The sequence below is a fragment of the Aotus nancymaae genome, unplaced genomic scaffold (assembly GCF_030222135.1).
Source record: "Aotus nancymaae isolate 86718 unplaced genomic scaffold, 86718_ANA_hifiasm-v0.15.2.pri h1tg000062l, whole genome shotgun sequence".
Classification (NCBI taxonomy): Eukaryota; Metazoa; Chordata; class Mammalia; order Primates; family Aotidae; genus Aotus; species Aotus nancymaae.
The window spans coordinates 41,290,167-41,302,909 of record NW_026988476.1 but is presented as its reverse complement, the minus strand read 5'-3'; the positions used below and the strand labels follow the sequence as shown (position 1 = coordinate 41,302,909).

The following is a 12,743-nucleotide window of genomic DNA, read 5'->3' as shown; positions in this document are numbered from 1 at the left end:
AGTAAGTTTGGCCCTCTCTTTCCCTTCTACCATGGGATGATGTAGAAAGGAGACCCTCGCCAGATGCCAGCACCATGGTATCAGACTTCCAAGCCCCTAGAACTGTAAAGAAATAAATTTTTTTTTTTTTTTTTTTTGAGACGGAGTTTCGCTCTTGTTACGCAGGCTGGGAGTGCAATGGCGCGATCTCGGCTCACCGCCGCAACCTCCGCCTCCTGGGTTCAGGCAATTCTCCTGCCTCAGCCTCCTGAGTAGCTGGGATTACAGGCACACGCCACCACGCCCAGCTAATTTTTTGTATTTTTAGTAGAGACGGGGTTTCACCATGTTGACCAGGATGGTCTCGATCTCTTGACCTCGTGATCCACCCGCCTCGGCCTCCTAAAGTGCAGGAATTACAGGCGTGAGCCACCGCGCCCGGCCTTTTTTTTTTTTTTTTTTGAGACGGAGTTTCGCTCTTGTCACCCAGGCTGGAGTGCAATGGCGCGATCTTGGCTCACCACAACCTCTGCCTCCTGGGTTCAGGCAATACTCCTGCCTCAGCCTCCTGAGTAGCTGGGATTACAGGCACGCGCCACTATGCCCAGCTAATTTTTTGCATTTTTAGTACAGACAGGGTTTCACCATGTTGACCAGGATGGTCTCGATATTTGACCTCGTGATCCACCCGCCTCAGCCTCCCAAAGTGCTGGGATTACAGGCGTGAGTCACCGTGCCTGGCCCAAGAAATAAATTTCTCACAGGGCTAGGTGGCTCACGCCTGTAATCCCGGCACTTTGAGAGGTTGAGGGAAGCAGATCACCTGAGGTCAGGAGTTCGAAAACAGCCTGACCAACATGGAGAAACCCCGTCTCTACTAAAAATACAAAATTAGCCAGGCATGGTGGTACATGCCTGTAATCCCAGCTACTCTGGAGGCTGAAGCAGAAGAATTGCTTGAATCTGGGAGGTAGAGGTTGTAGTGAACTGAGACTGAGTCATTGTACTCCCAGCCTGCGCAAGAGTGGGACCGTGTCTCAAAAAAAAAAAAAAGATAATGGACAAAAACTAAGACATCAACCCACAGATCTAGAAGTTTGATGAACCCTGAGCAGGATAAATACAAAAAAACTACCAGGCACGGTGGCACACATCTGCAATCCCAGTATTTTGGGAGGCCGAGGCAGCAGATCATGAGGTTAGGAGTTCAAGACCAGTATGGACAACATGGTGAAACCCCGTTTCTACTAAAACAAAAATTAAAAATAGAAAAATTAGCCGGGCATGATGGTATGAGCGGTACACGCCTGTAATCCCAGCTACTCAGGAGGCTGAGGCAGAATTGTTTGATCCCAAGAGGCTGAGGTTGCAGTGAGCCGAGACTGCACCACTGCACGCCAGCCTGAGCGACACAGCGAGACTCTGTCTCAAAAACAAACAAACAAACAAACAGAAAACAACATACCTATGTACACAGTCAAACTGTTGAAAACAAAAAGATAAGTGAAGAAAAAAGAAGGAAGGACGAGAAAGAACAACACCTGGCCAGGGCACAGTGGCTCATACCTATAATCCCAGAACTCTGGGAGGCCAAGGCAGGTGGATAGCCTGAGCTCAAGAGTTTGAGAACAGCCTGAGCAACATAGTGATAACCCGTCTTGACAAAAACTACAAAAATGAGCCAGGCATGGTGGCATGCGCCTGTCCCAGCTACTTGAGGGGTTGGAGTAGGAGGACTACTTGAATCTGGAGGCAGAGGTTGCTGTGAGCCGAGATCAGCCATCACACTCCAGCCTGGGTGACAGAGCAAGACTCTGTCTCAAAAAGCAAATGACAAAAAAGAATGACTCTTAAAAGTAACCAGGCAGGAGTCCAGGCACGGTGGGTCATACCTGTAATCCAGCACTTTTGGAGGCTGAGGCAGGCGAATCACCTGAGGTCAGGAGTTCGAGACCAGCCTGGCCAACATGGTGAAACCCCATCCCTACTACAAATACAAAATTAACCAGGCATAGTGGTACATGCCTGTAATCCCAGCTGCTCAGGAGGCTGAGGTGGGAGAATCACCTGAATCCACGAGATGGCGGTTGCAGTGAGCCAAAATCTCACCACTGCACTCCAACCTGGGCAACAGGGGCAAAACTCCATCTCAAAAAAAAAAAAGGAACCAGGAAAAAAGGAAAAAACAGAAAGAAAGAAAAAAGTAACCAAGGCAAAGAGAGACAGAGTACACTGGAGAAGAATAAAAAGAATGATAGCTGATTTATCACTAGAAACAATGAAAATCCAAAGACAATAGAATATTTTTCAAGTACCAAAATGAAAAAAGCAAAAAACCATCAACCCAAAAAGAAAATAACGAAAAAAATAAAAAACAAAACTTATTAAACCAGATGTATTAGTCAAAGTTCTCCACAGAAACAGAACTAATAGGTTGTATGTATATATGAAAGGAAGCTTATTAGGGAGAATTGGCTCACATAATCAGAAGGCAAAGAAGTTCCACGTCAGGCCGTCTCCAAGCTGGGGAAGAAATAAGCCAGTAGTGACTCACTCAAAATCTCAAAAGCAGGAAAGCCTTCAGTGCATCCCTCAGTCTGTGGCCAAAGGCCGGACAACCCCCGGTCCACTGACTCAAAGGTCAATCTCCTCTGGCAACACCCTGACAGACACACCCAAAAACAATACTTTAGAAACTATCTAGGCATCATTCAGTCCAATCAAGTTGACACCTAATGCTAACCATCACACCAGAATTCTGTATCTAAGGAAAATAACCTTTAAAAATGAAGACCTTTTCAAAGAGACAACAGTAGAAAGATGCCAGGCACCATGGCTTATGCCTGTAATCCTAGCTACTTCTCAGGAGACTGAGGTGGGATGATCGCTTGCATTCAAGACCACCAGCCTGACCAACATAGTGAGACCCTATCTCTATTTGAAAAAGGAAAAACAAATATATTTAAAAAACTGGATAGAATCTGTCTCCAGCAGACTTTAACTACAAGAAGTGCTAAAAAGAAGACTTTTAGGATGAAAGAAAAATACACCAAATGTAACTAACCCCAAATCTACAAAAAGGAATAAAAAACTCAGACATGGTAAATTCTCAAAAATATAAAAAGCCTATTAAAAATATCTATCCATGGCCAGGCATGGTGGCTCACGCCTGTAATTCCAGGACTTTGGGAGGCTGAAGTGGGAGGATCACCTGAGGTTGGGAGTTCGAGACCAGCCTGACCAACATGGAGAAACCTGTCTCTACTTTGAACGGCGGGTAGGGGTGCGGTGTGGGATTGCGGTGAGCCAACAAGATTGTGCCACTGCACTCCAGCCTGGTGACAGAGCAAAACTCCATCTCAAAAAATAAACAAAATAAAAACATTTAAATTTTTATTTATTTTGAGACAGGGTCTCAATCGCCCAGGCTGAAGTGCAGTGGCACGAACACAACTCACTGAAACCTCTGCCTCCACGGCTCAAGGGATCCACCCACCTCAGACTTCTGAGTAGCTATGAGGACAGTTCGAGCTGCCACGCCCTGCTCAATTTTATTATCTTGGTAGGGAAAGGTTTCACAATGTTGCTGAGCTAGTCTTGAACTGCTGGGCTCAAGTGAGCCTCCCAAAATACTGGGATTACAGGTGTGAGCCACCATGGCTGGCCTATTTTTCAATACTTCTTAATATTTGAATTTTAAAAGAATATAAGCAAGGTTTTATTGAGACTATATTATGTGTATGACACTGAGTCGGATATATACCCTTACACTAAATCCCCCCAACAGGCAAAATAAATATTATATTATAATCTTTATTTTAGAGAATTTAAATAATACATTCAAGATCACACATGAATGAGACAGCCAGGATTTGAACCAGGTTTGTAAACCAAATTCCATGATCTCTCATTGTAATTTTTTTTTATTGACATATAGTACATATCTCCCTCCACTCCCCAACTCTTTGAGTAGAGTATATTTCCTATAGACAAAGACCTTCTTCTGGCCGGGGGTGGTGGCTCACACCTGTAATCCCGGCACACTGGGAGGCCAAGGTGGGCAGACCACTTGAGGTCAGGAGTTTGAGACGAGCCTGACCAACATGGTGAAACTGTATCTCTACTAAAAATACAAAAAAATGACCCAGGCAGGGTGGTGCATGCCTGTAATACAAGCCACTTGAGAGGCTAAGGCACAAGAATCACTTGAACCCAGGAGGTGGAGACTGCAGTCAGCCGAGATAGCGCCACTGCACTCCAGCCTGGGCAACAGAGTGAGACTCCGTTTCAAAAAAAAAAACCAAAAGATCTTCTGCATAACTAAAATACAATCATCAAAATCAGGAAATTAACACTTGTATAGTACTACTACCATCTAATAATCAGACCCTATTTAAGTTTCTGCAATTATCTCAATCATGTACTTAAAAGGTAAAGGACCCAGTCCAGAATAATGTTACATTGAGTACAATATAATTATTAATGTAGTTTTTCTATTCCGAGAGTTAAAGGAATCAAACATTTTATACAGACTGCAAAGATTTACTAAGCACTTAGCACACACCAGGCACTCTTTTACAATACAGTAAAGAATAAGACAGATACCATTCTTCTGCTTCCAAACAGCTTGCATTCAAGTAAAGAAAGACCAACAAACAAGTTAGGTAATTAACAAATCCAGATTTGGCCTAGTGGCTGGGAAATGGCCATCTGAGGAACTGAAACCTGAACGATAAGAAGGTTCTAGCACTGCTAAGAGACAGGAGAAGAGCATTCCTAAGAGAGAAAACAACAAAATGAACAACCTAAGGCAGGACAGAACATGGCATTTCAGAGGAAAAGAAATGCCAGTGTAGCCACAGCATCTAGAGCAAAGGGCACAGAAAAGGAGGTGGCCTTGAATGAGATAGGGAGAACACATGAGGCAGGATTTGGAATCTCATAACTAAGACCAAAGGAAAACTATGAAATCATTTTAAGCAGGCAATCTACATGATTGCATTTACATTTTTGAAAGACAATTCTTCTCACTGGGAGAAGCATGTCTGAAGAACGTAGCTGAGTGAAAGCAAAGACCAGTTAAGAGCTCTTTCGGTAAGCCAGGTGACAAAATGGTGGCTGAAACTAGGGTGGTAGAAATGAAGATGCAAAACAGATCATTGAATAAAAGGATTTAAGTGATCTTTTGGAGACCAAAACAACTTGATGATGAATTAGCTAAGGGGATAACGGCAAGATAGGATTCAAGGATAAATCCTAGGTGCCATTTACTGAAGAGGGAAAGACTGGAAGCATACTACAGAAGAGGGTTCTATTTTGGACATGTGAGGTATATTTAGACAACTGCCTACTAGGTTACTAAGTGGTAATGTCTAGCAAGGCAGCTAGATATTATGTCTGCAGCTCAGGCAAGAAGTCTAAACCAGAAACATCAATATGAGCATTTTCACATATAGATGGTTTTTAAAACAATGAGTTGAATGAGACCACCTAGGGAAAGAATTTAGAAAAAGAGAGGGGAAGAAAAAACTTAGGTCTTTTTCCCCTCTTAGGTATGCCAATACTTAAGAGACAGGTAGAGTAGGGAAGCCTGTTGGGCTTAGGGGCAGGCCATGTGCAGTAGCTCATGCCTGTAATCCCAACACTTTGGGAGGCCGAGGTGGACAGATCACCTGAGGTCAGGAGTTCAAGACCAGCCTGGCCAACATGGCGAAACCCAGTCTCTACTAAAAATACAAAAATTAGCCAGGCATGGTGGCATGCACCTGTAGTCCCCGCTACTAGGGAGACTGAGGCAGAAGAATTGCTTGAACCAGGCAGGTGGAGGTTGCAGTGAGCCGTGATCAAGCCGCGGCACTCCAGCATGGGCGACAGAATGAGACTCCATCTCAGAAGGAAAAAAAAGGTAAACAACAACAACAAAAGTATACAATATAACAAGGTATGAAGTAGAAGGAAAACAAGTACATATGTCTTATAAAATAAGAGAAGCAGATGAACAGGCAGAAAACAGCGGTCAATTACATTGAATGCTCCTACGAGAGCGCCTATAAGATGAATTTGGTAAACAGAAGCCACTGGCAACCTTGACAAGTAGTTTTAGAGGTAAGAATGGAAACCAATCTGTAGTAGGCTGAGAAGCAAAGGCAAGTAGAAAGAACACACAAAAACAACTTTTGAAAACTAGCTTGGAAGAGAATCAGAGAAATCAGGTTGTAGCTAGAGAATAAGGTGGGATGCGGAGAGGGCTTATAAAGAAGGAAGCCTCACTTAGTGCGTCCAACAGTGCAGTCTGCAATGACAGAGATGTTCTATATCTGCACTGTCCAACAGAGTAGCCATTAGCCACATACAGCTATTGAACAACTGAACTATGGCTAGCAACACTGAGGAACTTTCTAAAAATTATTAAACAGCCATTGCAGAAAGCACTATAGGTAAGCAGCTACCATATTGGACAGTACACTTCAAAAGCACATCTGTATACTTATAAAGATGACCCAGGAAGGGAAAAATTCATGATGCAGGCAAGAGTTAAGTCCTTAAGAAGTCAACATGCTGGCTGGGCACGGTGGCTCACACCTGTAAGCCCAGCACTTTGGGAGGCCAAGATGGATGGATCACTTGAGGTCAGGAGTTCAAGACCAGCCTAGCCTACATGGCAAATCCCGCTCTACTAAAAATACAAAATTAGCCAGGCATGGTGGTGGACACCTGTAGTCCCAGCTACCTGAGAGGCTGAGGCAGAAGAATCACTTGAACCCAGGAGGCTGAGGCTGCAGTGAGCCATGATTGCACCACTGGCACTCCAGCCTAGGCAACAGAGTGAGACTCCATCCCAAAAAAAAAGAGAGAAATCAACAGGCTGAGAAAAGTGGCTCATGCCTGTAATCCCAGCACTTTGTGAGGCCGAGGCAGGATGACTGCTTGAGCCCAGCCCAGGCAACATAGGGAGACCCTGTCGCTACCAAACAAACAAACAAATAAACAAACAAAAAAAGTCAAGAGAAGAAACCCAGAGCACAAGTGGCAAAAGATACATGAGATAAAACATGAATGAAGCAAGGCATGAGATTACAGTAACTGGTAGAGACCAAGACTCACAATATGTATTAAGCCTTACTAGAATCTTAAATATAAAACTCAGTTACAGAAAGCTGTAAAATCCAAGCAGGAGGGGAGAGTAGGTAACTCATACATACTAAGGACCTATTAAGTGACAGGCATTTTTTTCTTTCTTGTTTTCTTTTGGAGACTGAGTCTCGCTGAGTTGCCCAGGCTGGAGTGCACTGGCGGTGATCTCATCTCGGTTCACTGCAACATCCGCCTGCGGATTCAAGCAATTCTCCTGTCTCATCCTCCCAAGTAGCTGGAATTACAGGTGCACACCAACATGCCCAGCTAACTTTTTGTATTTTTAGTAAAGATGGGGTTTCACCCTGCTGGCCAGGCTGGTCTTGAACTGCTGACCTCGTGATCTGCCTGCCTCAGCCTCCCAAAGAGCTGGGATTACAGGCGTGAGCCACTGTGCCCAGCCATGACAGGCATTTTCTAAATAACAAATTATTTCTGTCATCCCTAACCACAATCTTCTAAATAACATTTTACAAACAAAGAGCACTGCTGCTCCAAGAAAAGCAACTTCATGAAATTACACACACAGTAAATGCTGGGATTTGGACATAGGCCTGCCTGACTCTAGGGTTAGAATCTCCCCACCGCATAAGGTAGGAGGTTAAGGCCAGGCACGGTGGCTCATGCCTGCAATCCCAGAACTTTGGGAGGCCGAGGTAGGTAGATTACCTGAGGTCAGGAGCTCAAGACTAGTCTGATCAAAAAAACTGAAACCCCATCTCTACTAAAACTACAAATTAGCCAGGCGTGGTGGCGCATGCCTGTAATCCCAGCTACTAGGGAGGCTGAGGCAGGAAAATCACTTGAACCCAAGAGGCAGAGGTTGCAATGAGTGAGGATTGTACCATTGCACTCCAGTCTCAAAAAAAAAAAAAAAAAAAGATGGGAGGTTAAGAACCACTCTGTTTGTGCACTAGAGATACTAGGCTGGAGGCAAAAACTATCCTCTGCTTTCTACAGGATAATTAAGGAAAACTTATTTAATAGCCACTTTTTAAAAATCCAAGTGAAAATATCTATTGAGACGGGAAGAAATGGACCTTCTTACAACTTACATTACCTACTCTATTGAACACAGATGTACCAATTAGAAAATCAGCACTGTTTTATAATACATACTAAAATAATATCTGGGCATATTAGAAAAACTAAGTTAGTCAACCTACCATCTCTCCGATTTGTACATTAAGAGAGAACAATTATTAAACTGAGTCTAACCAATTATTAAATTATAACTTAGATTTTAGTGTGGGCAAAGATCATCTAGATTTGTGCTGTTCATGTAACCACCAGCTACATCCAACTATGTAAAGTAATTTAAACTAAATAAAAAATTCAATTCCTCAAGTGCACTAGTTGCTCCTCAAGTATTCAACAGTCACACATGGCCAATGGCTACCTCACTGGGTAGCAGAGGACACTTCCATCATCACAGAAAGTTCAACTGGACAGTGATTGGATCCTAAATTTTCCATTTGACTTTTCTCAGAAGGACCAGTGGAAAGAGCAACTCAGAAGACTTAGGTTTTCCAAATCAGTCACTAACGAGCTGAGCAACCAGCTCCTTATTTATTTATGTATTTTTTGAGACAGGGTATTATGCTGTTGCCCAGGCTGGAACTCAGAGGTGCCATCATGGCTACTGCGGCCTCATCCTCCTGGACTCAAGTAATCCTCTTATTTCAGCCTCTTAAGTAGCTGGGACTACAGGAGTATACCACCACAACTGGCTAATTTTATTTTATTTTGTAGAAACAGGGTCTCACTACGTTGCCCAGGCTGTATGCATCATTTAGCAGTGCTTCTGGAACTGAATGTGCACTGAATCACTTGAAAATCTTGTTAAAATGTAAGTTCTTCTCAACATGTTGGGAGGCCAAGAGTTTGAGATTAGCATGGGCAACAGAGAGATACCCCACTTCTTAAAAAACAAAACAAAATTAGCAGTGTATGACGGCACATGCCTTAGTTCCAGATACTGAGGCGGGAGGATTACTTGAGTTCAGAAGTTCCAGGCAGCAGTGTGCTATGACCACACTACCGCACTCCAATCCAAACTGGGCAACAAATCAAGACTGTCTCTTATTAAAACAAAACAAAAACACAGTAGATCCTAAGATTCTAATTCAGTAGGATTGAGATGAGGTCAAGATTCTAAATTCTAACAAATTCCCAGGTGATACCAATACTGTTGCTCCAGAAGTTACACTTTTCAGTAACAAGGTCTTCAATCTCTCCAGGCGTTAGTTTCTTTCTTCTTCTTCTTCTTCTTTTTTTTTTTTTTTGAGTCTTGCTCTGTTGCCCAAGCTGGAGTGCAGTGGTGCAATCTCCACCTCCCAGGAGGATCAAGCAATTCTGCCTCAGCCTGCTGAGTAGCTGGGATCACTGCAACCTTCGCCTCCCAGGTTCAAGCAATTCTCCTGCCTCCACCTCCTGAGTAGCTGGGATTAAAGGCACATGCCACCATGCCCAGCTGATTTTTATATTTTCAGTAGGTACGGGGTTTCACCATGTTGGTCAGGCTGGTCTCGAACTCCTGATCTCATGATCCACCCGCCTCAGCCTCCCAAAGTGCTGGGATTACAGGTGTGAGCTGCCGCGCCCAGCTCCTTAGTTTCTTAAGCTGTCAAATGACGTACATGAATGAGGCAAAATAATGCCCATGACCCCTCCAAGACACTAATATTTTGAAGTTTTATGATTGTACAGAATTAAATGCATATAGATTTGCACTCTCTGCAGACTTTTCTGAGGTAAATGCTAAAATTCTAAAAAACAACTTTTATGACACCGTTTTTTCTGTAAAAAAACAAATTTAACAAAAATCAGAAAATTTTATTTGCTATATAAACATTCAATCTCTGAACAATTTTCTTAGAAATGGACTTAGAAGACCGACATGAATGAAAGACAGATCTTTTAGAACTCTATCAGAGAGGCACACAATATTTTCCAAATAGGCAGTTCATGGAGGAGAAAAACCAATGCTGGACTCGGCCCACACCACTATCTTAAAAGCATCAGCTTCACATGAAAGCAATCCCTAGAAAATGCCATTAACTAATTAACTACAGTAACATTGAAGTTGTTTTTGTAAAGTCTCAGTCAAGGCTCTGAGCAATAAAAATGAGCAAAATTCCCATACCACAGCCAGGTTGTAGTGTAATGTAAACAGCCCACAAAACAGGCCGAAACAACTGATGAGGGCAGCCAACCATAATGCCACACAGAATTGACTTGAGGCATCTTCCTTCCATCTTAACAGAGGCCCTAGAGTAAGACAAGGTTCAAATGGTTCAAAAGCAACAAGGAACTGGATAGCAGTGGTGAGAAGGCTCAGCACTTCCTAAAGCAGTACCTTGGAGATAGGAAGCAGGCTAAGATATCCAGTTGTGTTTTTTTGAGACAGTCTCACTCAGTCACCAGGCTGGAGTGCAGTGGTGCGATCTTGGCTCACTGCAACCTCCCTCCCCCTCTCCCCCTGCCCCATTCAAGCAATTCTCCTGCCTCAGCCTCCTGAGTAGCTGGGATTACAGGTGCTCGTCACCACACCCAGGCAATTTTTGTATGTTTTGTATTTGGCCAGGATGGTCTCGATCTCCTGACCTCATGATCCACCTACCTTGGCCTCCCAAAGTGCTAGGATTATAGACATGAGCCACCAAATCCAGCCCCAATTTGTTTTTAAACTCTGAATGATGCACCACAGCTAATTACCTATATTTGAGAACAATGCTGGAAATACGTTAAACCTTTAAGTAATGTGATGCTTTGAAAATATTCAATACTTTTATATTTGTATTTTTATGTTTCCTTTAGTAGGAAATTTTTTTTAAGTTTGAATTAAACATTATAAAAAATCCTTTATATATAAATCATGCAATACTCTCCCAAAATAGTTTCAAAAATTTAATTCATATTAACAATACATTTTCTGGACTGAGATCAGGGGCTTACGCCTGTAATTCCAACACTCTGGAAGGCTGAGGCAGAAGGATTGCTTGAGTCCACCTGGGCAACATGGTGAAAACCCATCTCTACAAAAAAATATGAAAAACTAGTCAGGCATGGTCGCACACAGCTGTAGTCCCAGCTACTCAGAGGCTGAGGCAGGAGGATCGCCTAAGCCCAGGAAGTAGAGGTTGCAGTGAACAGTGATCGTACCACTGCACTCCAGCCTGGGTAACAGCATAGCCTTGTCTCACAGAAACAACAAACACTTTACTGGCCACAAACTCCTCAAATCCCTTTGGAAAAATAAACAGTATACACAGAAAAACTAGAGGATGGGGTAGGAAATTTTTTTTCTTTTATTTTAAAAAATTGAGATGGTCTTGTTATGTTGCCCAGACTAGTCTTGAACTCCTGGCCTCAAGCGATCCTTCCACCTCAGGCTCCCAAAGTGCCAGGATTACAGGCATGAGCCACTGCGCCCAGCCCCACTCAAACCACCATTCTCAATCTTTTTCCCCCCGTCAATCGTACTTTAAGCCAACTTGCTAAACGTTGCCTGTTTTAAAACCAGGCAAAAGATTTATCTTATTACCGAGTTTCAACTTAAAGTTCTAATCTGGAACTGTACATTCAGCTTACCTTAAAAAAAAAACATGAAAAACAGTGCCTAATGCCTATGTCAAGTTGTCTTTATTAAAACAGAAAATTCATATAAATCATAAGAAAGCACAATATATAATCATGTTTTAATAATTCTACGAGTGAAACTTTCCTATTCAGAGTCATATCTGATTAAATATTAATCACTGATGGTATCTTTACAATACCTATTGAAACCAATAATTTTTAGAGTTTATAAAGATAACTTACATAACCAATAGAGACATAAGGTCAATTTCTACCAACACCATAAAAGTACTAGCTGACCTTTATAAATAACCTGTAACAAATCTCTCTCAGCAGTAGCCAAAAACCTGCTAGTATCAAACATTTAATTTCACCACCTGACCAGCAATTGGTTTTACCTTTCCTCTCAGCAAATGTTACACAATTCCACCTGTAGGGTATATGATATCCTTTTAAAATGCAATTTAAGAAGCCATTACATTTTTAGAGAAACTGCTGTTCCTCTTCAGAAAAAAAGAGAGAATATCAATGTGGACAGGAACATTTTAGCCTATCATTAAAAAAAAAAAAAAATACAGTGTATTTAAAAAAAAAAAAAAAGCCACGTAGCAGTCCGTGGGCAGCATGAGTCATCACCCAACTCAAAACTTGAAGCAGCGCTTGTAAGCTTCCTCCTACCCGACCCCATCCCCTTCACCAAAGTACCCTGAGTCAGCAAACCTTACTATTTTGTCAGTTATGATTCTCACGATACTTTAAATGAATTTATGTAAAGCACTGCAACATTTTTAGTGCTAACATTTCCCTTTAGAATGTGTGCATTTTTTATTGCAAAATTAACTGACTTCAAATCACTCTTCTCTGGATTTTTTAATCACAGAAAGTAGCCAACGACTACTTCTAAACCACTTGCAAATAACTCCAAAATATCCCTATACACGAAGCTTTTTCTAAAACAATTATCCATTTTCCAGTGTTTTCTTCTGAACAGTAATACCTAGATGATCTAATATGTTCTGCTCAAATCTGGCATATTTTCTAGATAACTG

The 12,743-nt window shown here is 42.3% G+C and overlaps 1 protein-coding gene across 4 annotated transcripts in view; it reads right to left on the bottom strand.

The window, feature by feature from the left end:
• The window catches only part of MAPK6 (mitogen-activated protein kinase 6), an 85,331-nt gene that overhangs the window by 27,817 nt on the left and 44,771 nt on the right, over positions 1–12,743 (bottom strand). The gene's annotated exons all lie outside the window — the stretch shown is intronic.